Source organism: Nomascus leucogenys, chromosome 10 (assembly GCF_006542625.1).
Source record: "Nomascus leucogenys isolate Asia chromosome 10, Asia_NLE_v1, whole genome shotgun sequence".
In the NCBI taxonomy this organism is placed as follows: Eukaryota; Metazoa; Chordata; class Mammalia; order Primates; family Hylobatidae; genus Nomascus; species Nomascus leucogenys.
The window spans coordinates 10,932,494-10,958,535 of record NC_044390.1 but is presented as its reverse complement, the minus strand read 5'-3'; the positions used below and the strand labels follow the sequence as shown (position 1 = coordinate 10,958,535).

The 26,042-nt window shown below is 43.8% G+C and overlaps 1 pseudogene; it reads right to left on the bottom strand.

The window, feature by feature from the left end:
- Nucleotides 1–9,688: 9,688 nt before the first annotated feature.
- LOC100607093 lies at nt 9,689–10,756 on the bottom strand (annotated as a pseudogene).
- Nucleotides 10,757–26,042: the final 15,286 nt, after the last annotated feature.

Here is a 26,042-nt window from a genome sequence, read left to right as displayed (position 1 = left end):
GACCCATCTGGCAAATCTCAAAGTCAACTTTCCCTATAGTGTGCCACCGCTCTGAACTGGAGTTATTTAAATTCAACCTTCTCCCTGACCTGGAGGAGAACAAATAAATAGCAGAGTGTTGATTTACGGGTTCAAACTAAGACCCCAATGCTGAGGATGAGAGGATGTAAACAGAAGGGGCTGGGAGAGGAGATGTATTTTCTCCCAGGTCATTTGCACATTGTTTAATGTGCCAGAAGAAATAATTTGGAAGAACCTTTTGAACCTGAAAGAATGTCCCCAAAGTAAGTGGGTATTTTTAAAAACTCTGTATGGCCTTCTCCTCATTTAAAATTTCACTGCTCTCTGGGAGGCAGAAAAAATCTTTTACCCATCCTGTATCTTCTTTTTTCTTCCTTGCTGTCAAAATCAAACTCCCATTATAGAGTTTGAAAATGCCATATATTTGCTTCCTTCACCTCTCTTGCAGCCCAGCATGGGCATGTAACCTAATTCCAGGCAATGGAATTTGGAGAAATCTGATACCAGGGGTTCTAAGGAAGGTTTCTCTCCTAATAAATAAGAAGCCCATGGAAAGCCTTCCCTTCTTATTTGTTGAACAGGTGGCTGCCTGTAACGTCCCGGGCACATCTTGTCTCCATCCTTTCTCTTAAATGTGGGAAACTTCTTCTGGGGTCAGGACTACCTGACCCTGTACCCACTCTTAGAAATCTCAGCCACTCACATGGCTTTATCTGTGTGATATTGTGAAATATCTATTTGGTCTCCATCTGGCTTCTAAAATCCTTGAAATCTCCAGAATGGTAACAGTGTCTTTTGCATAAGAAGATGGCTTCAGGATGAGGGCTGTTCACCAGAAAAACCGAGGCATGAATAAAGGATTGGAACTTTCAACCTTACATCCTGACTTCCAGAGAGCGGCTGAAGGTCGAGTTGATCACCAATAGCCAATAATGTAATCAATCATGCCTATGTAATGAAGCCTCCATAAAAACCCAAAAGGACAGGTTTCAGATGAGCTTCCAGATAGCTAAGCATGTGGAGGTTCCTGGAGAGGGCGTGGAAGTTCCATGCCCCTTCCCCCATAACTTCCCCTATGCAACTCTTCCATTTGACTGTTGATCTGTACCCTTTGCAATATCCTTCATACTAAACTGAGAAATGTAAGTGTATTTGTCTGTTCTCACGCTGCTAATAAAGACATACCCAAGACTGGCTAATTTATAAAGAAAAAGAGGTTTAATGGACTCACAGCTCCACATGGCTGGGGAGGCCTCACAATCATGACGGAAGGCGAAGGAGGAGCAAGGACACGTCTTACATGGGAGCAGGCAAGAGAGTGTGTGCAGGAGAGCTCCCCTTTATCAAACCATCAGATCTCATGAGACTTATTCCCTACCATGAGAACAGCACGAGAAAGACCTGCCCCCATGATTCAATTTCCTTGTACCAGGTCCCTCCTACCACACATGGGGATTATAGAAGTGACAATTCAAAATGAGATTTGGGTGGGGGACACAGCCAAACCATATTAGTAAGTAAGCATTTCCTTGAGTTCTATGAGCAGCTCTAGCAATTCAATTGAACCCTAGGAGGGGGCTGTAGGAATCCCAACTTATAGCCACCCAGTCTAAAGCACAGGTCACAGTCTGAGGCTTGCAACTGGCATCTGAAGTGGGGGACGATCTTGTGGGACTGAGCCCTCAATCCCTGGGACCTGATGCCATCTCAGGTGGATAGTGTCAGATCTGCAAATGTGTTGTGTTGATTACAGAGTATGCTTATTTCAGTAATTCAGCGAACATTTATTGAGCACCTACTTTATGCCATGTTCTAAAAGTGAGGACAAGATAGGCAAGGTCTCTACATCCATGAAACTTACAATCTAATAGGCTTCTAGCACAATAACTGTCTCCACTTGGCTTTTCTGTTTGGTGTCCTAACTATTCCTGACATAACATATCTAAAGTTAAACCCACTCTCTTTTCTCCAAAACTGACTTCTCTATTTCTGGTCATGGATCCCAGGTTCAAAATCATGACATCATCTTTGTCTCTTCATTCACCCTTGTTGCCAGCATACCTCACTTCTATTTAGTCATTAAGTCTACTCCCAATAAGTGCCAGGAGCTGGAGCTACAAAGATACATAATGGTCCCTGATACATACACATATAATCACAATACAGAGTAAGATGTGCAACAGTAGAGGTGTGTCCATGGTAGATGAGAGGGGAAAGTGTCTCAATTCTTGAGAAAGCCAGGAAAGGAGAAAATGAGGAGAGTAAGAAGAGGCAAAACTGAAAATAGAATCTTGGAAAATACTAATATTTACAGGGTTGAACAGTGTCAGATGGGCAGAGAAGTCAGGTTATGATAAGGCCTGAAAATGTCTTGTGGTTTTGTAAACTAGGGGGTGATCTTGGTGAGAAGAGTTTCAGTGGAGTGGTGGGTTAGCCACTCAAAGAATGAGTGGAAGATAGTGAGGAGGACTGGTTTAACATTCCCAGCATCTATTCTCCTTTCTGGGAACATTGTCTTGATTTTCCTTTGGGGCCACCCCTTTCCCTCTCTAACCAGGCTCGGGTGGAGCTGGCCCCATCTCTAGATCCAGGGCCCAGCCAACCAAATCACCACATATCCATGCCCATTGGAGATTTGTTCAGGGGTGGAATCATGACCAAGCCTGGGCCAATGAGAAATCCATTGCTGGAACTCTCAGGAAACAGGTGCTCTTGTTCTACACCAGTTTGAAGTTCAGGCTCTTACCTTGTCAGAGCTGAACTATTGCATCAGTCCTTTTACTAGTCTCCTTGTCTTCGAATTCTTCATATCAACCAAAGCTTCCAAGCTCTTCTTTCCAACACTGCTTTTACATTATTCAAAAACTATTGAGCACCCACCATTAAATTCATGGCACTTAGTGCTTCATATTCCATTATCTGGAGCAAGTCTACCTTTCCTTGTACCTCCCTGTCATCAAAGCTTTACATATCTTTCCTACTCCTGGACTGCCTACCCCTTTCCTTTCTACTATTTAAATCCTTCTCATCTTTCAATGTCCTAGCTCAAACGTCATCTTCCTCCATCTGGTACCAGTATCGCTTGACAGCAATTTTTGGAAAATATGATTTATTATCTAGTTTTATTACCTCTCATTTTACATCTTTAGTTTTTTTCTCTCCCCATTACCTTGCAGGAAATATGAAGGCAACAGCCATGTCATAATTATTGGTATACTGTGAGGCATTGATAACAGAGCTCTGTACAGCCAATACTCAAAATTTTCACAGAATAATGAATAGACATTTTCAGTTCAGCAGCAGGTGGCAAGAAATGGAGATTAACGTAAAGCTACAATTTATATGATGAGAAGAGATGTGGTCAGCAGTGAAGAGAGGGAAAAAAAATTAATGGATGCAAATAGTCTGGTCAAGAAGATAGAGCTAGGAGCATTGTAAGTGGAAAATTTTTGTACAAAGTCAAACTTGACAAGGCAAGGAGATAAACCCAAAACAACAGGATGGGGGCCACAGGGACAAGCTCTGAAAATCCTGGACTGTCTGTGATCCAAAGGGTGGTGAGAAGCGCAAAGAGAAGCTAAGTGACTTCAAGGATCAGCATAGCCAGTGACTTCAGCAGCAAGGACTCACATACTCAGAGCAGGAAGAGGTTTTGAGGACCCTGGGAGGTGGCACTTATTGGACAAATAGTACTTACATTTTATCACTGTCTTTAACTCTCTCCAAAGCTCCTCTAGAAGAATGAAGAAAAGCTGGGTGTGGTGGCATGTGCCTGTTGTCCCAGCTACTTGGGAGGCTGAGGCGGGAGGTTCACTTGAGCCCAGGAGTTCTGGGCAGTAGTGCGCTATGCCAATCTGGTGTCTGCACTAACTTTGGCATCGATATGGTGACCTCCCAGGAGCGGAAGATCAGCAGGTTGCCTAAGGAGGAGTGAACCAGCCCCGGTCAGAAACAGAGCAGATGAAAACTCCTGTGCTGATCAGTAGTGGGATCATGCCTGTGAATAGCCTGGGTAATACAGCCACGTCCCATCTCTAAAAAAGAAAAGAATTTTTTGGCCGGGCACGGTGGCCCACGCCTGTAATCCCAGCACTTTGGAGGCCGAGGTGGGCGGAACACAAGGTCAGGAGTTTGAGACCAGCCTGGCCAATATGGTGAAACTCCATCCCTACTAAAAATACAAAAGATAGCTGGGTGTGGTGGTGTGTGCCTGTAGTCCCAGCTACTCGGGAGGCTGAGGCAGAAGAATCGCTTGAACCCAGGAGGTGGAGGTTGCAGTGAGCTGAGATCATGCCACTGCATTCCAGCCTGGGCAACAGAGCAAGACTCCATCTCAAAAAAAAAAAAAAAAGAAAGAAAAGAAAAGAATTTTAATTTATTAAAAAAAAAAGAATGAAGATAAGCTCTCAGAAATGACTTCCCCAGGGATGTGGAATGGTGATGAGAAATCACTGTTGACAAGGTCCCAGGAGACCCCCACATTGTAATTCTCATGGTCATTTCCAGTCTTCACCTTCCTTGGTGATCTCTCTTCCTGAAACATTCTCTGCCCTGGGCCTCTGGGACACCCCCTTTCATAGTTCTGCTCCTAAGGAACTGGTCCCTCCTCCTCAATCTCTTCTATTGGATCTTCTTTATCTTCCTGGCTTCTGAGCACCAGAGGGTCCCAGAGCTTCATTCTCAGGCTCTTTTTGTCTAGATTTGCAGTCAGGTACCGGGGGGAGTCTCATCCAGATTCAGAGCTTGAAATAGCTTTTACGAGTTGATGATATCCAGTTTTGTATCTCAAGCCCTAACCTCTCTCTTCTTCCTTAAATTCTAGAATCATAGATCTACTCTCCATTCTATATCTCCACCTGGATGACTAATCATCATTCCAAACTTGACAGTTCAGAAGTGAGCTTTTACCCCTCTCCCATCCCACCACTGAACTCTACTGTGCTTGCATTCTTGGCCATTTCTGTAAATTACTATGCCATTCTAACAGCTGTCAGGCCAAACTCTTTGGATCAACCTCGTCTGTACTCTTTCTCATACCTGACATCCAATCCATTAGCAAATTTGGTCAGCGTTGCCTTAAAAATATATCTTGACTCTGAAATGTGTCTCTTCACTGCCACCATTACCACCCTAGTCCAGTCTACTCTCATTTCTGACCTGGACTATAATCATGATCTTTTAATTGGTCTTTGTGCTTTCACCTTTGTGGTCGCCTCCAGTCTCTTCCCACAGAGCAGCCAGAGTTATCCCTCTGAAGTGTGAGTAAAGTCTCATTACTCATCAGCTCAAAACCCTCTGTATTAGTTTGGGCTCTCCAGAGAGACAGAGCAATAGGATACATATAGATGTAGATACATGAGAGGGGACTTACGAGGAGAATTGGTTCATGTTATTATAGAGGCTAAGTTACACTACAGATGGTCTGCAAACTGGAGGCCCTGGGATGCCAGCAGTGTGACTCAGTCCAAGTCTGAAAGCCTTAGAACTAGGGAAGACAATGGTGTAATTGTCAGTCCAAGGCTGAAGGCCTGAGAACCTGGAATGGCTGCTGATGTACATGCTGGAATATCCTAAGACCAGACAGTCTGGGATTCTGATGTCCAAAGGCAGGAGGAGAAGGGTGTATCCAGCTCCAGGAGAGAGAATGAGAGACAAATTCCCTTTTCCTAGGACTGTGATCTATCTGGGCCCGCGGCCAGTTGGATGGTGCCCACCCACATCGAGGGCAGATCTTCCCGACTTAGTCCACTGAGACTCACATGCCAATCTGCTCTAGAAACATCCTCAAAGACACACCTCAAAATAATGTTTTGCCACTTCTCTAGGTATTCCTTAATCCAGTCAAGTCTACACGCTAAATTAACCTTCACATCCTCCGATAAAAGTCTGACACATGTTGGCCGGGCGCGGTGGCTCACGCTTGTAATCCCAGCACTTTGGGAGGCCGAGGCGGGCGGATCACGAGGTCAGGAGATCGAGACCACGGTGAAACCCCGTCTCTACTAAAAATACAAAAAATTAGCCGGGCGTGGTGGCGGGCGCCTGTAGTCCCAGCTACTCGGAGAGGCTGAGGCAGGAGAATGGCGTGAACCCGGAAGGCGGAGCTTGCAGTGAGCCGAGATTGCGCCACTGCACTCCAGCCTGGGTGACAGAGCGAGACTCCGTCTCAAAAAAAAAAAAAAAAAAAAAAAAGTCTGACACATGTTACTTCATGGATGATACCTTGAAGACATTAACCTTCAAAACTAAGTGAAATTAGCCAGACATCAAAGGATAAATAGTACATGAGTCCACTTAAATGAAATACCTAGAATAGTCAAACTTATAGAGGCAGAAAGTAACATAGTATTTACCAGGGGCTGCCTGGAGGGGAGAATGGGAGTTACTGTTGAATTGGTACAAAGCTTCATTCTGGGATGACGAAAAAGTTCTGGAGATGGATAGTGGTTACAGTTGCATAATAATGTGCTTAATGGCACTAAACTGAACACTGTATACTTAAAATAAATAAAATGGTAAATTTGGCCAGGCACGGTGGCTCACGCCTGTAATCCCAGCACTTTGGGAGGCCAAGGTGGGTGGATCACAAGGTCAAGAGATTGAGAGCAGCCGGGCCAACATGGTGAAACCCCGTTTCTACCAAAAATACAAAAATTAGCTGGGTGTGGTGGCATGTACCTATAGTCCCAGCTACTCAGGAGGCTGAGGTAGGAGAATGGCTTGAACCCGGGAGGCGGAGGTTGCAGTGAGCCGCCGAGATCGTGCCACTGCACTCCAGCCTGGTGACAGAGTGAGACTCTGTCACAAAAAATTTTTAAAAATAGGTAAATTTAAAGTTATATATATATTATCAAAATTTAAAAACAAACAAAAAAATCTCTAATGGCTTTCCATCTCACTCAGGGTCAAATCCAAAGTCCTCACAAAGGCCTTTTAGGCCCTGCATCCTTGGACCTCTGCCACCCCTCAACCTCCTCTTCCACCAATCTCTGCCCCTACCATACCACTCTGCTGCAGCCACACTGACCTTGCGATTCCCCAAACAAGTCAAGGACACTCCCGCTCAAACATGCCTAGCACTGTCCTGCCTTAGGCCTTTTCATTGGCTGTTCTTTCTGCCTGAAGTATTCTTCCCCCTAGAAGTTTGCATGCTTATCTCTTTTACTTTATTTAGTTCTCTACTCAAAAGTCACTGTTAGAGCAGTCATTCCATAGCTAACATAGCACCTCATACCATCTCCATTGTCCACAATCCCTTATCCAGCTTTATGCTTTAAAGCACTTATCACAGACTGACTCTTTTTTCCATTCATTCAGTTATTGTCACATTCTCCCCATTAGAATGTAAGCTCTCTGAGAACAACGATGTTGTTTGCTCCACTGATAGATCCTAGTTTCCTGGAACCATACCTAGCATACAGTAGGCACTCAATAAGTATTTTTCTTGAATGAATAAATGAATGAATGACTATTCTCAGCAAATGCCAAAAGACAGTATCTGTATTAGTCTGTTCTTGTGTTATTATAAATACCTGAGGCTGGGCAATTTATGAAGAAAAGAGGATTAGTTCTGCAGGATGTACAGGAGGTATGGTGCCAGCATCTGCTCAGCTTCCAGTGAGGCCTCAAGGAGCTTTTACTCATGGCAGAAGGCAAAGAAGGAGCAGGCACATCACATAGTGAGAGAGGGAGCAAGAGAGGTGGCAGGGGATAGGAGATGCCAAGCTCTTTAAACAATCAGTTCTCATGTCAACTACCAGAGAGAGAACTCACTCATTATCATGGGGATGGCACCAAACCATCCATGAGGGATCAGCCCCCATGATCCAATACCTCCTACCAGACCCCACTTTCAACACTGGGGATTACATTTCAACATAAGATCTGGAAGGGACAAGAATCCAAGCCATATCGGTAACCCAAAAGACTGTTTAGATAACTGCCTAATTTCTGGATAAGTAAAAATAATTCCTTGGAAGGGGCATGCTGAACCCAGTTGCTTGTGTATTTTGTTTTTTTGTTTGTTTGTTTTTTACTAATTCTGAAAAACATGTTCATTACAAAAACACAGCTGATACCAAAAAGTAAAGAAAAAAAATAAAGGACACTCAATTCCACAATTACTACTATAGATATTAGAAGGTTTTATTCAAGTTTTTTAATGTATATTCATTCTTCTTAGCCTGGGCGCTCATAAAAGCAGAGCCTGAGGCAAGGATTACAGCACCGAGACTTTATTTTGGAAGCAAGCACAGGGTTGAAAGGAGAAGAGAAAAGTCCAGGCGAGACAAGGAAAGATGCAAACATGATTGTGGGATGTTGATTTTCAACCGTATTTCAGAATTGGGAAGAAAAGGATGGGAATAAGGGAAATCAAAATGCCACAAAACTCACTGCTTTTATTGAAATTCAGCTATTTTTCTTGAATTGACATTCTCTGGTCAATGCTGACAACTGTGCTAGCTTTCTTCTTGTTGCTTTCATGGTGGAGAGAATTTTTGGAGATCTTTACTCTTCCATTTTTCTCTGACATAACTCACACAGTTTTACGCATTTTTTTTTATTACACATGAGCATTTTCCATATCTTTAAGTATTCTCCAAAAAGACAGAGGTTAATGGATGTATATTATCGATATTTATTTAATCATTCTTCTATATTGAACTTTTAGATTATCTTCTAGTTTTCTCCTTATAGATAATACCTTGATACACATTCTTTGACCATATCTTGGGTTACTTTCTTGTGCTACATTGAGAGCAATGGAACTACTTATTGAATTAAAGACTACGAACATTTTTAAGCTATCTGAGTTAGGTACTAATAGAAAGTTAGGTTGATTACAGAGGAGATCTACCAAAAAAACAACAAAAAAGTAAACTGCAAGTAATAGAAAAACTAACAACTAGGATTTATTACTTACATAACCAAGAAGTATGAAGGAAGATAGGGAGATGTAATGAAGAAATTAGACTCTTTTTATTTTTTTGCTCCAACTTCCTCAGAATGTTGACTTTTCATCCAGGTGCTTATTTGCCTCATGGCAGCAAATGTCTCCCAGCATCACACTGTCACTCAAAATTCAGGAAGTCAGGGGTATATGAAGCCAGGACAGTGAGAGAGGCTCTTCACATACCACTCTTTAGGAAAGAAAATGTTTACCAGAAACCCCCCACAGCGGAATTCTCCTTAGGGCTTATTTCCAAGTACTGAGCCTTGTGGTCATCATTAACTGTTGGGTAGGCTAGGGAAACAAGTATCTGGTCTTTTCCACATTCAATAGTGAAATTAGACAAGATTTGATATAGGTGTTGAATTGCAACTGTATTAGGTAGCAAAAGCCACAACAGTGCTGTGTAACAAACCATCCCAGAACTTAGGTGTAAAAAACAATGAGCATTTATTTCATGTTCACAGTTTGAATTAACTGAAGCCTGTCTGATCTATGTTGGGTTTGGCTAGCCCTGTCTGTGGGAGGGCTCAGGTCTGTTCTATGTGTGATCATTATTGGTTTTTTTTTTTTAAATTTACTTTTTAAATGTTTACAATTTAATAAATCTCTTCATTGCAGACATGTATGGCTGTTTGGTAGTATTCAGAAACATCACAGTAATGGCGGTTTTTCCAATTGGTGTGTAGTCCTCAATAATTATGTATAAAATTGCTGTCAAATCAGTAAGACTGCATTTATGCATGCATCATTTTCAGGATTGTTAGTAACCTGGGCATACTTTCCCCAAATAACTTTGCCTCCTTGCATCACAAGGCCCAATTTGCTCATATTTACCTCAATAACAGTACCTTTGGTAATAACACCCAAAGTTGTATACAGTGGGGACAAGGGGTTCTTCTTTACACCAAGTATTGGTAGGCAAAAAGTGGCTTTCAGTTCAGGATGTGTTTCATGGGCTTTCTTGAAACGCAAGCCCATTGGACTGATGAATCTTTCATATTTAGGTGGTTTTCTTGTAAACCCATCTCCAACAAAGCAGACTTTAGTAACCATCCTTTTTCATACCTCCTTCTTTCTCTTTCCTGTTCGAATAACTTGTAATACTTCTGTTTCTCCCTGGGCATGTACTTTAGGCAGAGGGACTTCCCATCTTCCCGCCTTCTCTTTTCGTTTCTGTTTAATCCTATTGGAAAGTACTTTAGCTCGAGATTGTCCCTCTCTGTCCAGCAGATAGGCAGGTACTGCTCCCTGTGGAGTCTTCATCATTCTTTTGTTTGGTGTTTCTCTTTTCACGCATCTTTTTTTTTTTTTTTTTTTTGAGACGGAGTCTTGCTCTGTCGCCCAGGCTGGAGTGCAGTGGCGCAATCTCGGCTCACTGCAAGCTCCGCCTCCCGGGTTCACGCCATTCTCCTGCCTCAGCCTCTCCGAGTAGCTGGGACTACAGGCGCCCGCCACCACGCCCGGCTAATTTTTTTGTATTTTTAGTAGAGACGGGGTTTCACCGTGGTCTCGATCTCCTGACCTCGTGATCCGCCCGCCTCGGCCTCCCAAAGTGCTGGGATTACAACGTGATAGTCTTTTTCATTTGTATTTTCTCAGCATGGCGCTGTTTATGGTAAAGCTTAGCCTTCAGACCAATCATCTTCTTTGCCTTCTTTGAACATTCATGAGCCTCTCCACTTTCCTTCTTTCCCCTTTTCTCATGGTAACCCTTTTCTCATGGTAATCCAAACAGTATCCATAGTGTTTATGGTGTAATTCAATATATTCATTCTGTGACATGGTGACGGCCACAGAGCTGCCAGGAGCAGCCCCTGGGGTGTGAAAACGCTCTCAATTTTAGGGTCTCAGAGACCCACGAGCCCACGCCGCGCAGGCCAGGACAGGAAAGCATTATTGGTTTTGTTTTTACTTTTTATTTTAAAACAAAATATAAATAAAGAAAACAGCTGGGTGTGGTGGCTCACACCTGTAATCCTAGCTACTTGGGAGGCTGAGGCAGGAGAATCACTTGAACCCCGGAGGTGGAGGTTGCAGTGAGCCCAGATAGCACCACTGCACTCCAGCCTGGGTGACAGAACAAGACTCTTGTCTCAAAAAGAAAAAGAAAGAAAAGAAAAAAGAAAAAAAAAAGAGAGAGAGACAGTGTCTCCCTCTGTTGCCCAGGCTGGAGTGCAGGAACACAATCAAAGCTCATTATAACCTCAAACTCATAGGTTCATGTGATCCTCTCTCCTCGGCCTCCCAAGTACCTGGGACTACAGGTGCACATGACTATATCCAGTTATTTTTATTTTTTTATAGAGATGGGGTCTCCCTATGCTGCCCAGGCTGGTCTCAAACTCTGAGCTCAAGCAATCTTCCCACCTCAGCCTTCCAAAGAATTAAGATTACAGGTGTGAGCCACCACATCTGGCCTCCCTCATCTGCGAGTGGTTACCCAGTAGCATAGTTTATATAGGAAAGTCAGGATAATGCCGATTCCTTTCCTTTATTTATCTATTTTTTGAAATAATGAATTAATTGTTATCCTTCAAAGGAGACCGATTTTTTTATTCCTATGAATTCACAAATGTAAATATATTCGATGTGTTTCAGTTCATCACAATTCTTGTCCTTATTGAAGCTAAAATTGTCTGATTTGTGGCCACTAGGAATCTCTTCAAGTTGACTCCTGAGTCCTTTTGAAATGACCCTAGTAGTTGATAGAGTCCTTGCTATCTGGTATTATAAAATGTTGTAGGTTAAGTTTGTACTTTTTTTTTGGTTTGTTTTTTGTTTTTTGGGTTTCAAATTTTATTTTATTATTATTATTTTTTGAGACGGAGTCTCGCTGTGTCTCCCAGGCTGGAGTGCAGTGGTGCTATCTTGGCTCACTGCAAGCTCTGCCTCCCTGGTTCATGCCATTCTCCTGCCTCAGCCTCCCAAGTAGCTGGGACCACAGGTGCCTGCCACCATGCCTGGCTAATTTTTTTGTATTTTTTTTAGTAGAGATGGGGTTTCACCATGTTAGCTAGGATGGTCTTGATCTCCTGACCTCGTGATCCACCCGCCTTGGCCTCCCAAAGTGCTGGGATTACAGACGTGTGTGTGTGTGTGTGGTGTGTGTGTGTGTGTGTGTGTGTGTGTGTTTTTGAGACAGAGTCTTACTTGTCACCCAGGCTGGAGTGCAATGGCATGATCTCGGCTCACTGCAGCCTCTGCCTCCTGGGTTCAAGCGATTCTTCTGCCTCGACCTCCAGGGTAGCTGGGACTACAGGTGCGCACCACCACACCCAGTTAATTTTCGTATTTTTAGTAGAGACGGGGTTTCACCATGTTGGCAAGGCTGGTCTCGAACTCCTGACTTAAGTGATCCTCCTGCCTTGGCCTCCCAAAATGCTGGGATTATAAGCGTGAGCCACCGTGCCCAGCCTAGTTTGTACCTTTTTTTGCCACAGATTTGGAATCAGCCATTTATCCAAGAAGCTGTGGTTTTCTTTTAGTGAAAAGTGTAATTTCTTTATCACAAGCTGGGCTCTAGGGATGCCCTATGTTACTTGGTAGACTGGTCAGTATTTGGGGGCTATTTTAGTAAACAGAACTAGAGAATATATTTTGAAGGTAAAAACATTTCATGACTTTCAGTGATATTTCTAATTCACATTCAAGTCTACAGTGCTATGCCTTAACTTTTTTTTGTTTGTGTTTCTTGTAGAGACAGTGTCTCGCTATGTTGCCCTGGCTGGTCTTGAACTCCTGAGCTCAAACAATCCTCTCACCTCAGCCTCCCAAAATGCTAGAATTACAGGCATGAGCCACCATGCCTGGGCCCTTAACTTCTTTTATATTATCTCTGCAACTCCTTCGTCCACACCAAGAATCCTGGTTTTGGTTCTTAGAACAGGAGAAGTGATGGAATATTCCATAACTGCTCATTTACTTTATCCTACATTATATACAGAAGAGTTGCAAAATAACAATACTTACAATAACCATTACAAATTATGACTACTGACTTTTTTAAACTTTTTCATACCTTATTCCCACTCTTGCCTCATTTTTTAAAGTTATACTCGATCTACATTGTCAAGGCACATAATCATCACATCCTATTCTCTCCCTTTTTACTGTCATTTAGTCTTCATCTACAAGTACCTATATATTTAATACTTACCATCAGTCCTTATACCAGAGACTGTCTAGTCACTTTGGTTATCCAAAGCTTATTCTGTAACAGGTTCCTCAGGAAGTACGCATAGGAACAATATTCCCTGAGTTTTTGCATGTTCATAACAGCTTGTCTGTGCCCTTTATACTTAAGAGTTATATTTCTTTCCTTGAGTGTCCTAAGTGTGCTATTCCATTTTCTTCTGACACCAAAAGTCTAATAATAATCAAAAAATCTAATACTAATCTTCCTTCCCTTATAACCTCATGTTGTTTTTGCCTAGATACTTAAAGATTTTTTTTTTCCTTTTTCTTTAAAATCCAGAAATCTTATTAGAATATGCCTTTGTATTGGTCATTCAGGTTCACTATTCTAATACACATAGTCTCCTCCCTCCCTCCCTCCCTCCCTCTCTCCTTCCTTCCTTCCTTCTTCTTTCTTTCCTTCCTTCCTTCCTTCCTTCCTTCCTTCCTTCCTTCCTTCCTTCCTTCCTTTCTTCCTTCCTTGCTTCCTTTCTTCCTTCCTTGCTTCCTTTCTTTCTTTTCTTTCTTTTTTGAGATTAAAATCTCACTCTGTTGCCCAGGCTGGAGTGCAGTGGCATGATCTTGGCTCACTGCAACCTTTGCCTCCCAGCTTCAAGCAATTCTCCTGCCTCAGCCTCCCAAGTAGCTGAGATTACAGCTACTTTATAGTAGTACTTTACAGAAATTACCACACTCAGCTAATTTTCGTATCTTTAGGAGAGATGGGGTTTCACCATGTTGGCCAGGTGGATCTCAAACCCTTGACCTCAGAAGATTCACCTGCCTTGGCTTCCCAAAGTGCTAGGATTACAGGCGTGAGCCACCGCGCCTGGCCCATAGTCTCTTTTAATACGTACCTTCAAATCTATTTTATTTAAATTTTTTTTCTTGAATTACAGCACTTAATATTTGATTTTCTTGCTTTGGTTTTCTTATTCAGACACTTTTGTTATCCATATGTTGGTTCTTTCCCTATATTCATTCAATAGCTGTATTGTTCCTCAATCTTTCTCTCTTTCTTAGCTTCTTTTTGATTTTTTAAATATTTTCCTTACTTTTACCTTCTACTTCTCTTAAGGCATTGTCTCCTATGTTTATTTACTGGGTCCCTTATAGTTGAGTCTTCATTTATTTTATTTTTATATTTTTCTTGAGTTCTGTCACTTCACTTCTGAGTTTTCCTAATTCTGATTATGTTGTTCTTTCATGTTTTGTATCATTTTCTTAATGTCTTCTAGCTTATTTTGAAATAGTGCATTATAGTTTTATTTTTCTTTTTAAAGCAAATCTTTCTGATCTGCTTTCATTACCTGTAGGGATATTATTTTGCTCTATTCTCATTTTCCTTACAATAAGTTTGCATGAGGTTTGACTGCAATACTTTATTGTTGCTTATTTTTATATGGGTTTAGGTTTCTTGAGCTTTTAGATTGAGGCTTTGTTCAGAATAACTGTTCCAATTTTACAAAATTACCTATTCTGTTGTGTTTCATGCAGTGCCAAAAAAAAAAAAAAAAAAAAAAAGCAGCTTGCTTTGTAAGATTTCCTGGAGATTCCCATCACTTTTGTCCACCTTCTTTCCTTCATCTCTGTAATGCCTATTCTGTTCAATTTTAATTCTAGTCCTAGTAGTATCTTTAGGGAACGAACCTGTCCTAAAAGAGATTCTTACCTGGTGGGTTTTGAGAGTTCACAGGGGCTGGACTGCTCCATACCTTTCAGACCTCACTGAAGGGCTCCCCACTGCTCTCACCAGCAAATTGGAGTAGGCAAAACAGTTTCAGCTACTCTTCCAAAATTGGCCTGCTGAGCCTTCCAGTGAATACCTGTAGTATATTTTAGGGGTTTCCTGTTCTCAGGTTTGTTAAATGCCTCATTACTCTCCTCTGCTTTCTCCTGCCCAGATGAGGATGGCACGCAGTTCTTGTGACTATCAATTATTTATTCTCGCCTGCTTCTATTTTCAGGGTTCAAAGGGATACCTTCTCATTTGGTTTTGTTGGAAATGTCTGCAGATTTTTGGTTTTGCTATCAGCTTGTTCTGGCTATTTTTATGTGCGAATTAGGAAGGTTTCAAGAGTAATTCTGCCACCACCATTGCAACTTCCCAAACCCACGTGTTCACTCTAGATCCCATGTTGAAGGGGCAGGACTACACAGGGGAAGCTCTTTTTGTGGTGAAGGGAGAAATACAACAGAACAAACTTGACACCAGAGGATGTTTAAACCTCTGCTTGCAGCACACATTTGTTAACTTTCCACTGGCCAAAAACAGCCACAAGGCCAACCACCACATCAATATGCAAGCAAATAGACTCTTCTTCTAGTGGGAGGAGCTACAAAATCATGCAAACAGCACGGATACAGGCAGCAACAAGGAATTGAGAATAATGATTCAGTACTCCACACCAACCAGCTGCATCTTCCCCAAAGCCATTTTCTAAATCTTGCTAAATTATTTTCCAGAAATGGTTTGTTAATTCGACTTCCACCCATAGATAAGACAGTAGCCTTCATTACTGGACATTCTTTAAATTGCTAATTTAAACTGTTAATTTAATAAGTAAAAAATATCTTAGTGTCATTTAATGTTTAAATTGTACCTCTTTTTTGTGTGTGAGCTTTAATACTTTTACATTCGTGTATTAGTTATTTGTCTTTCTTCCTTAATGACTTGACTGCTTATGTCTTTTATTCATTTCATTGTGGCAGATGGCGTTTTTCCTTTTGATTTACAAGACCTCATTTCATATTAAAGATTTTCATCTTTATTGTTCCTATTTCTTACACATATTTATTCCAGTTTGTCATTTCTCTTTTGTATCATTTGTCTAATTCTGCATAACAAATCCCCTTAAAACTTAGTGTTCGAAACAACAACAAAAAAGTTACTATTGCTTACAAGTCAATGGAGCAGCAGGCCGTATCTGATAACTTGGACCAGGCTTGGCTGATCTCAGCTGGGCTCATTCATGCGCGTGGGTCAGCTAGTGCCATGGCTGGGGAAGGGTTGGTCTAAGATGGTCTCACTCACATGCTGGCTGTTGGCTTGCTGTCCACTGGTGCAATGGGGATTAGTGGACCCTGTTACTACCATACCTTTTGATTGAATTTGTGTTGTTTTTGGTATACATTTAAAATTTTGATATATTCAAATTTGTCATCTTTTTCCTACGTGATTTCTTCATCATTTTTATGTTTGTAAAGTTCTTTCCCAATCCCCAAGGTCTGATAAACATGTACTTAAGTTTTCTTTTACAATTTCATTCTTTTATCTTTCATTTCATTCTTTTATCTTTTATACCTCTCTTTTATCCATCAGAAATTGAGGGATGTGAAGCATAAGAGAGAAAAAGTGGTATCTTTTCCTCACCCATTGCTAGGTTCATGGCTGACACTCTCATAACAAAAAAACATTAACAAGAGAGAAGCATAATTTTTTTTTTTTTTTTTGAGATAGGGTCTCACTCTGTCACCCAGGCTTAAGTGCAGTGACGAGATCATGGCTTACTGCAGCCTCCACCTACTGGGCTCAAGCAATCTTCCCACCTCAGCCTCCCAAGTAGCTGGGACTACAGGTATGTGCCACCACATCCAGCAAATTTTTGTTTTTGTTTTTGAGACAAGATCTTGCTCTGTTGCCCAGGCTGAAGTGCAGTGGTATAATCTTGGCTCACTGCAACCTCCACCTCCTGGGATCAAGTGATTTTCCTGCTTCAGCCTCCCAAGTAGCTGGGATTACAGGCACAAGCCACCACGCCCAGCTACTTTTTTTGTATTTTTAGTAGAGACAGGGTTTCAACATGCCGACCAGGCTGGTCTCAAACTCCTGACCTCAAGTGATCCACCCACCTTGGCCTCCCAAAGTGCTGGGATTACAGCACGTGAGCCACCAAGCCTGGCCAAATTTTTGTAATTTTTTTTTTTTAATAGAGACAGGGTTTTGCCATTTTGTCCAGGGTGGTCTTGAACTCCTGGGCTCAAGCGATCCTCCCACCTCAGCCTCCTAAAGTGATGGGATTACAGGCATGAGCCACTATACACAGCCAGCAGAACATATTTATTTAATATAAATGTTATGTAACACGGGAGCCTTCAGAAATAAGAACCTGAAGAATTAGGAATATTTGTGTATTTGTACGGACAGTCGTGTAGAAGCATGATTGGAGGGCAATCTAATGGTAAAAAACTGGGGAGGGCCAGGCACAGTGGCTCACACCTGTAATCCCAGCACTCTGGGAGACCGAGGCGGGTGGATTACCTGAGGTCAGGTGTTCAAGACCAGCCTGGCCAACATGGTGAAACCCCGTCTCTACTAATAATACAAAAATTAGCTGGGCATAGTGGTGCATGCCTGTAATCCCAGCTACTTCGGAGGTTGAGGCAGGAGAATTGCTTGAACCCAGGAGGCGGAGGTTGCAGTGAGCCGAGATTGCGCCATTGCACTCCAGCCTGGGCGACAAGGAGAAACTCCATCTGAAATAACCGCCCCCACCCAAAAAAAAAACTGGGGAGAATTTAGCATGATCCATTTGTTCAGATTCTTCTTGGCACCCCACTGTGACATTTCTTCCCTCTGGGTATAGGGCAAGACACCTGCCACATGAAGGTCTTCGGGGAGAAGGGAGGGAGAAAGTCAAAGAGTGACTTTTCTCGGTTTTATGGCCTGCTTCAGGGGAAAAGAGTTGAGGGGAGTTTTAGTTTCTATGGCCTTGCTTCAGGAGAAGCAAGGGGCTGGGGGAAGGTCAGAGAGACCTTGCTACTGTGATTTTTTTCAATTTCCTTCAGCTTAAAAAATACGCAATATGCCAAGGTGTCATATTTTGGGGTATTGTCTTTTGAACCCCATCACAAATAGGAATTTAAATGGCTGTTTTTTCACATGTAGTTAACCAATTATCCAAGCACTGTTTATGGAATTCTTTGCCTTTTCTCATGAATTAGAGATATCACCTTCATCACAGAGTGAATTATGATTCATCCTTGGGTCTGTTCTGGACTCCTGGCTTTGTCCCATGGATGTGTCTATCTATGGGTTCTTGTACTGCCTAAATCTATAGTCATGGGGTGGCAGGAACTCAGGGTTGAGGTGAGATTATCACCATTATGACTACAATTCAAGTTCATTTGTATAGCCCTTCTGAAGCCCAGAGCTCAAGCTGAGTGCTGAAAGTCCAGGAGGGAGGCCAGGCGAGGTGGCTCACGCCTGTAATCCCAGCACTCTGGGAGGCCGAGGCGGGTGGATCACAAGGTCAGGAGATCAAGACCATCCTGGCTAACATGTTGAAACCCCATTCTACTAAAAATACAAAAAATTAGCCGGGCGTGGTGGCGGGCGCCTGTAGTCCCAGCTACTCAGGAGGCTGAGGCAGGAGAATGGTGTGAACCCGGGAGGCGAAGCTTGCAGTGAGCTGAGATTGTGCCCCTGCACTCCAGCCTGGGCGACAGAGCGAGACTCCATCTCAAAAAACTAAATAAATAAATAAATAAGAATAATAAAGAAAAAAAGAAAAGAACAAGTGAACTTTTTTTTTTTAATGTTTTCCAGCTGCAGAGGCCATGTATTAGAAAACTCTTGAAATATTATTCAGTGTTTCTCAATACTTAAGCTGACTGCCTTCTGACAAATTGCCAAGTAGTGGTCAGAATTTAATTCACACCAAAAGAGAACACAAAGATTATGAGACAATTGACCCTATAAAAATGCATTCGTGGCATGCTCTTTACTCACTTTGCATCTGCTGTCAACCCACCCTCCGGGGCTCTTATGTCACACTGATTTCCAGATAAATGGCCCAATTAGAAACCTACTGGCTAAGGTTGTACTAAAGGCAATGACCCTGCACACCAGAAGCTCGTCCTTCTTAACATCACCCTTAAGCCAAAGCACAGTGGCGTGTGCATTCTCATTCCTGGACAAACTCTGCCCCCTGGCGCTGACTCACACACTTGCGCACCGGCGAGGAGGGTCTCCTTTGTTAGGTTTCCTCATGGGACAGGGATAGAAAAGCCTGTCACCCCCACCTGCCATCTCCCCGAACCCCTAACTGCCATCAGTCTGCTCCACGCAGATAATCCATCAAAAGGCTCCGAGTTTGTTTCTGCCCCGCGTATTCGAAATGAGTCTACCACATCAATCTCATTCTGTGTTAAAAAGTGTTTCTCAGCAGATGGGTAGGGATAAAATCTCCATGGGAGAAAGCGAAGGAGATGCCTGATCTGTCCAGGGCTTCCCGGGTCAGTGGTGCTTCAGCCAGAAGCCAGGCAGCAGGCCTTGGGCAGGTGGCTGGACCCCTTCTGTGCCACGGTGTCTTTGTCTGTGAGATGAGGGGGGGCAGTCCCCACCATACAGTGTTTACAGAGTAGAGGGAGAATTTAGCTGGTGACTGCTGTAGTAAAAAGAACAGTGGGTGTGGAAATAGGGGATTTGGGTCTAAACTCTGGCTCCAGGCTGGATGCAGTGACTCACACTATAATCCCAGCACTTTGGGAGGCTGAGGCGGGAGGATCGCTTGGGCCAGGTGTTTGAGACCAGCCTGGACAACATAGTGAGACCTCATCTCTACAAAAAATACAAAATTAGGTGGGCGTGGTGGTGCCTGCCTGTAGTCCCAGCAACTCAGGAGGCTGAGGCGGGAGGATCGCTTGAGCCCAGGTGTTTGAGACCAGCCTGGACAACATGGTGAGACCTCATCTCTACAAAAAATACAAAATTAGGTGGGAGTGGTGGTGCCTGCCTGTAGTCCCAGCAACTCAGGAGGCTGAGGCGGGAGGATCGCTTGAGCCTGGGAGGCAGAAGTTGTGGTGAGCCATGATCACGCCACTGCCCTTCAGCCTGGGTGACAGACTCCATCTCAAAATAAATACATAAATAAGTACAATAAATAAATAGATAAATAAATAAATAAATTTCAGCTCTAGCTGTGGAACCTTGGACTAGAAATTCACCGTTCTCACCGTTCTCTAGAAATTCACCATTCCCTTGAGCTTCCTATCTTATAAAATGGGAATGACAGCCTTGCCCTGCTAGTCATTTTCTCGAGAAGAGACACTCCAACTGCAGCGGGTGTGGCGCGGCCTTTCCCTCCAGGCTCCAAGAGGCCCTGCCTCCCAGTCGGAAGAAGAGTTGTTCGAGATGCAGATTCCTAGGCTTTACCCCAGGAGGTTGAGTCAGAATCCTGCCTCAGAGGCATGGCAGGAGAAACAAAAGAATGAACCCCCAAAGGTGTCTGTGTCCCGGTTCCCAGAACCTGCAAATATGTGACCTTGCATGGGAAAAAGGGCCTAACAGATGCAACTAAGTTAAGAATCTTAAGATGGGGGGATTATCCTCGATCACCCCGGTGGTCCCACTGGATCACGGGGGTCCTAATAAAGGGAAGAGGGAGGCGGGAGAGGCAGAGATGTGATGAGGAAGAAGGGATTGGAGGGAAGCACCACGCGCTGAGGATGAAGGTGGCCTTGAACGCTGGAAAAGGCGAGGAAGAGATCCTCCCCAGAGCCTCCAGGAGGAGCTCAGACCTGCCGACACCTCACTCCCAGCCCTGCAAGACCCACTTTAGGACTTCTGACCTCTAAAGCTGTAGATGATTAATCTGTGTTGTTTTAAGCCACTAAGTTTGTAATTATTTGTTTCAGCAGCCCTGGGAAACCAATATGGCGCCATGAAGGGGCTCCTAGATCTGCATTTTTGAGTGACTCCTGGTAGAATTGTTAGGCATCCTAAATTTTGAGGGCTAGAAGTGTAGTAGGAAGAGACTGAGGAACAGGAGGTCTGTATTTCTAGCCCTGGCGTCATGAGCTATGTGACTTTGGCAAAGTCACTCCCTCGTTCACTGGGCCTCAGTTTCACTGTCTGTGAGCTGAGGCAATTGGCTACAGGGGGCAGAAGGGAAGAGATCTCTGGCTGCAGTATTCTGAGAAGCTGAGAGAAAACAGTGAAGCTCTTTGAAGACAGTGAAGTCTGGCCCGTGTAGGTCTTAGGACTGGGATTTCCTAGAAGAAAGAGATACTGGTAATTCTTTTAACAGCTCATTTTTATACCTCTCTTCCTGTGTGCCAGGTCTTGGTCTAAACCCTTCCTTTCCATGAACTCCTGTCTGTGGGGTTATCTTGGCATAGCAATCAGTCTTCTATGCGATGAATAATTAACTGCTGTGAGATGATTTCAAATAAAGAGTCAGATCAATAAGCTACTAAGGGGGGATGGGTGGGTGGGCACCATCTTCAGCTAATGAAGGGGGCGATTCCCTGTCTCCGCTATGAAAAGAAAAATGTCACAAACATTACATGCCGCCTGAGGGGTATGGATAGAAGGGGGAAGGGGCTGCGGTTGCCAGGCAACCAGCTCATCACTAATCATGTGCATAAAAGCCTTGGGTCTCTGTTACGAGCACAGCTAGTGGGCCACCCTCCTTCTCCCCGCCCGCTGCTTGACAGCTGGCCCTTGGGTTCTGGTTCCAGACACTTAGACCCTGAAACAGGCCCAGGTCCCCCTCAGTATCCCAGGGTCAATTCTGTTGCTAGAAAGCAAACTGGGAGAGCAAAGACTCTTTGTGTCCACTCCAGATGACAAAGGTCTGGCACCCATATTCCAGGACACTCTTTCCTACACCGTGGCCTTTTGAATGAGCTGTCACCCCAGAGGCTTACTTAGATTTGAGGAAAATCCCTTCCTGACCCCTCCATTCAAGGGAGGCTCTTGCTGTTTGCCGTGTGGATACTGAGCAAACACGTGGGTCCCCAGGCTGGCTTTTGATGTGCTCTGTAAACACTCCTCTCTGGATACAGCCAACTGTCCAATTATGCAGGAGTCAACCCACTTCCCCTGGGATTTGTTGTCTTAAAGAACGAGGACCCACTGTGACTAGAGAGTTAACATAGCACATGTCACACAGAGAAAGTGCACCCCGGTGGAAGCCGGGGTTCCCTGGGGGCCCAGCCGTCTTTCCAAACAGAAGCGCAGAAGGCTGTTTGATCTGTGGCCACTTCTGGAACATATAGGCTCAGGAACAGCCAATATTAGAAGAGATGTTTGCATCTGTTTCCTTCCAAGACACACAGGCTCTTTAAGAGAAAGGAGGATGGCTTTTGTGCTACGGGGACAAGCGCTATGTTTGGGACGTGGTACTAGAATTGTCAAAGGGCTGCCTTGTCCCAGAAAGTTATTTCAGAGAGAAGTCATTACACCCATTGGCTAAAAAGAGACAGGCGTCACTGAGAATGCTGGATGTCCAAACCCATTTATCTTCTACAGTTCACATCACCCCCAGCAGGCCCAGGCAGGCTGCACTGTGCCCGAGAATGGTTGATGCAGGGACACATTCCAGCACTGGCCTCAGTCCCTTTCCCTCTCCCTGCTTCAGCCGCACTGGCTTCCTCACTCTTCCTCAATCATACCTATGTCAGCTCTTTGCACTTGCTGTGTCCTGGATACTTGCACCCCCGATATCTGGATGACACGAGACTTTCCTTGGCCACCACCCCATGTAAATAATAGATACGCCACCCCCATTTACCCTTTCCATGTGCCATTTTTAATTTTCTTCAAGTACTGCACCTCTTTTTCTTTCTGTGTATCTGACTGTCCGTCCATCTATTTTACTTATTTATTGCCTGTTTCATTCTCTAGGGTGTAAGTTCCAGGAGGGCAGGACACTTGTCTGCTTTATTAACTGCTGGACCCCTGGCACCTGCCACTGTGCTTGGCATAAGGCCAGCCCCCAACTAGCATTTGCTGAGTTGATTAGGATTCCTGTGATCCAGTCTGTACCAGGAAGACACTGGGCTCTTTCTTACATCCTCACACCCAGAGCCTCTCTCCGGAGGCAGTGGATGTCATGAGTTTCCGATAGATCCTTACAGATACTTCATGCTTATTCAGAAAGATACACACACAGCTACCTTCTTCCCATCTTTTTTTTTTTTTTGTGAGGCAGAGTCTTGCTCTGTCACCCAGCCTGGAGGGCAGTGCCACAATCTCAGCTCACTGCAGCCTCTGCCTCCTGGGTTACAGTGATTCTCCTGTCTCAGCCTCCCAAGCAGCTGGGATTACAGGCACCTGCCACCACACCTGGCTAATTTTGGTATTTTTAGTACACACGGGGTTTCACCATGTTGGCCAGGCTGGTCTTGAACTCCTGACCTCAGGAGATCTGCCCGCCTTGGCCTCCCAAAGTGCTGGGATTACAGGCATCAGCCACTGTGCCCGGCCCCACCTGTACTTTTTAAAGCGTAGAGTACTTTATATATCTTCTATATATTGCTGTTTTCACTTTGTATATCTTGAAGATTATTTCATGTCCATTTAAACAAAGCTCCCCCATTCTTCTCTATGGCCGAGTAATATTCCAATATATGGATAACTAGTAATTTATTTACTTGGCCACTCTAGATGGACATGTAGGCTATCTCCCATCTTTTGTTATTACAGAGTGTTGGAAACAATCTTGTACGTATGTCATGTCATTCATATGTGACCATACCCATAAAATACATTCTAAGAAGTTAAATTGCTGCATCAAAGGGTATATGCACTTACAATATGAATAGAAATTGCCAAATTGCTCTCCACAGAAATTGTATCTCTACCACTACCAGTGACTTTTAAATTTTATTTTTGAGACAGGGTCTCGCTCTGTCACCCAGGCTGGAGTGCAGCAGTGTGATTATAGCTCACTGCAGCCTCAAACTCTTGGGCACAAGGGATCCTCCTACCTCAACCTCCCGAGTAGCTGGGACTACAGGTGTGCACCCCAAAGCCTGGCTAATTTTTTTGATTTTTTTTTTTCGTAGAAAGGGGGTTTCACTATGTTGCCCAGGCTGGTCTTGAACTCCTGGGCTCAAGCAATCCTCCTGCCTCAGCCTCCCAAAGCGTTGGGATTACAGGCGTGAGCCACCGTGCCAAGCCCCACCAACAATTTATGAGAGACTTTGTTTCCACACATCCTTATCAAACTTTCTTTTATCTTTGCCAGTTGAAAAGTGATATTGCGGCTGGACATGGTGGCTCATGCCTGTAATCCCAGCACTCTGGGAGGCCGAGGCAGGCGGATCACCTGAGGTCAGGAGTTCGACACCAGCCTGGCCAACATGGTGAAACTCCATCTCTACTAAAAATACAACAAATGAGCCAGGTCTGGTGACAGGCACCTGTAATCCCAGGTACTTGGGAGGCTGAGGCAGGAGAATTGCTTGAACCCAGGAGGCAGAGGTTGTGGTGAACTGAGACTGTGCCACTGTACCCCAGCCTGGGTGACACAGCAAGACTTTGTCTCAAAAAAAAAAAAGTGATATTGCAGAGTAATTTTATTTTTCATTTTCTTATTCAAAGATTTAATATTTTTACCTATGTCTAGGAGGCATTTCTATTTCCTTTCTTATGAACTACCTACTTTTCTATTAGATTTTGGGTTTAAAAAATCAATTTATAGGAGTGCTGATACATTAGGAAAATTATTTTTTGGCTATGAGTTACAAATATTTTCCCTATGTGTCATTTGTCCTTGCATACAAATCATTAGATGTTTTCTGCCCTGTAGTTGTTTTTAGTCTAATGCATTCATCTGTGTATGTATGCATGTGGAACTGCCACTTTTAAATTTGCTTTTTAAATACTTTATCATATGTCATTATCCTTTTAGCTGTATTATTGGAAAGTGCATTTTTTTATTAGTTACATTTAAATTGGTGCTTCCTGGATGGGGTTTGAGTATACACTCTGAACTCTTGATGAATTGAGGGGCTACCTTATTCCTTGAGGACTCTTGTGAGATTTGGGAGGCACCCAACCTGTGATTACCCTCATCCATTTGATGCTGGCTCTTAAAAATCTCAGTTGCACAGAGTGACATGTTTTTGACTCTTTTTCAGGATTCTGGAACGTACCACCTGTTTTAGTCTTTAATCATCTCTCCACTCATTACAGGTGCAGAAGGTTGAAGCAGCTGGAAACATCTGCTCCCAGAGAAAAGGAGCCCCTCTCTCCTGTCACTCTCCATGACAGGAACCCATCATGCACCCAGTATCAACCTCAACGAGCCTGTCCTCCCACACTCAGCTTTTCACATCCTCCATCCTCAGTGTCCCCACCTGTCTCCCTCTCTACCTGCTTGCCATGATTCCTCCGCTCTCAGCCCCTGTTCTAGGGAGGCTGGCCACCTACATCTCTTCACTGTAGCCTGCGTATAGGAGCTATTCCAGTTAGTGGGGCCTGAATAATGAGGTGCTCTTTTAAAGACAATGAATGCAAAATTGCAGGCCAGGCACAGTGGTGCATGCTTGTAATCTCAGCACTTCGGGAGCCCTACGTGGGAGGATCCCTTGAACCAGGAGTTGGAAAACAGCCTGGGCAACATAGCAAGACCGTCTCTACAAAATAAATAAATAAATAAATAAAGCAGGCATGGTGGTGCACGCCTAGCTACTTGGGAGGCTGAGGTGGGAGGGTCATTTGAGCCCAGGAGCTTGAGGTTGCAGTGAGCTATAATTGCACCACTACATCTAGCCTGTGTGACACAGTGAGACCTCAATTCTTAAAAAAAAAATTATGAATACAAAATTAAATATGAAAACGAATAGAATTAGAAAATACATTACAACAGGCCAGGTGTGGTGGCTCACGCCTGTAATCCCAGCACTTTGGGAGGCTGAGGCAGGTGGATCACGAGGTCAGGAGATCGAGACCATCCTGGCTAACACAGTGAAACCCCATCTCTACTAAAAATACAAAAAAATTAACCGAGCATGGTGGCAGGTACCTGTAGTCCCAACTACTCGGGAGGCTGAGGCAGGAGAATGGTGTGAACCCGGGAGGCGGAGCTTGCAGTGAACCGAGATTGTGCCACTGCACTCCAGCCTGGGCGACAGAGCAAGACTCTGTCTCAAAAAAAAAAAA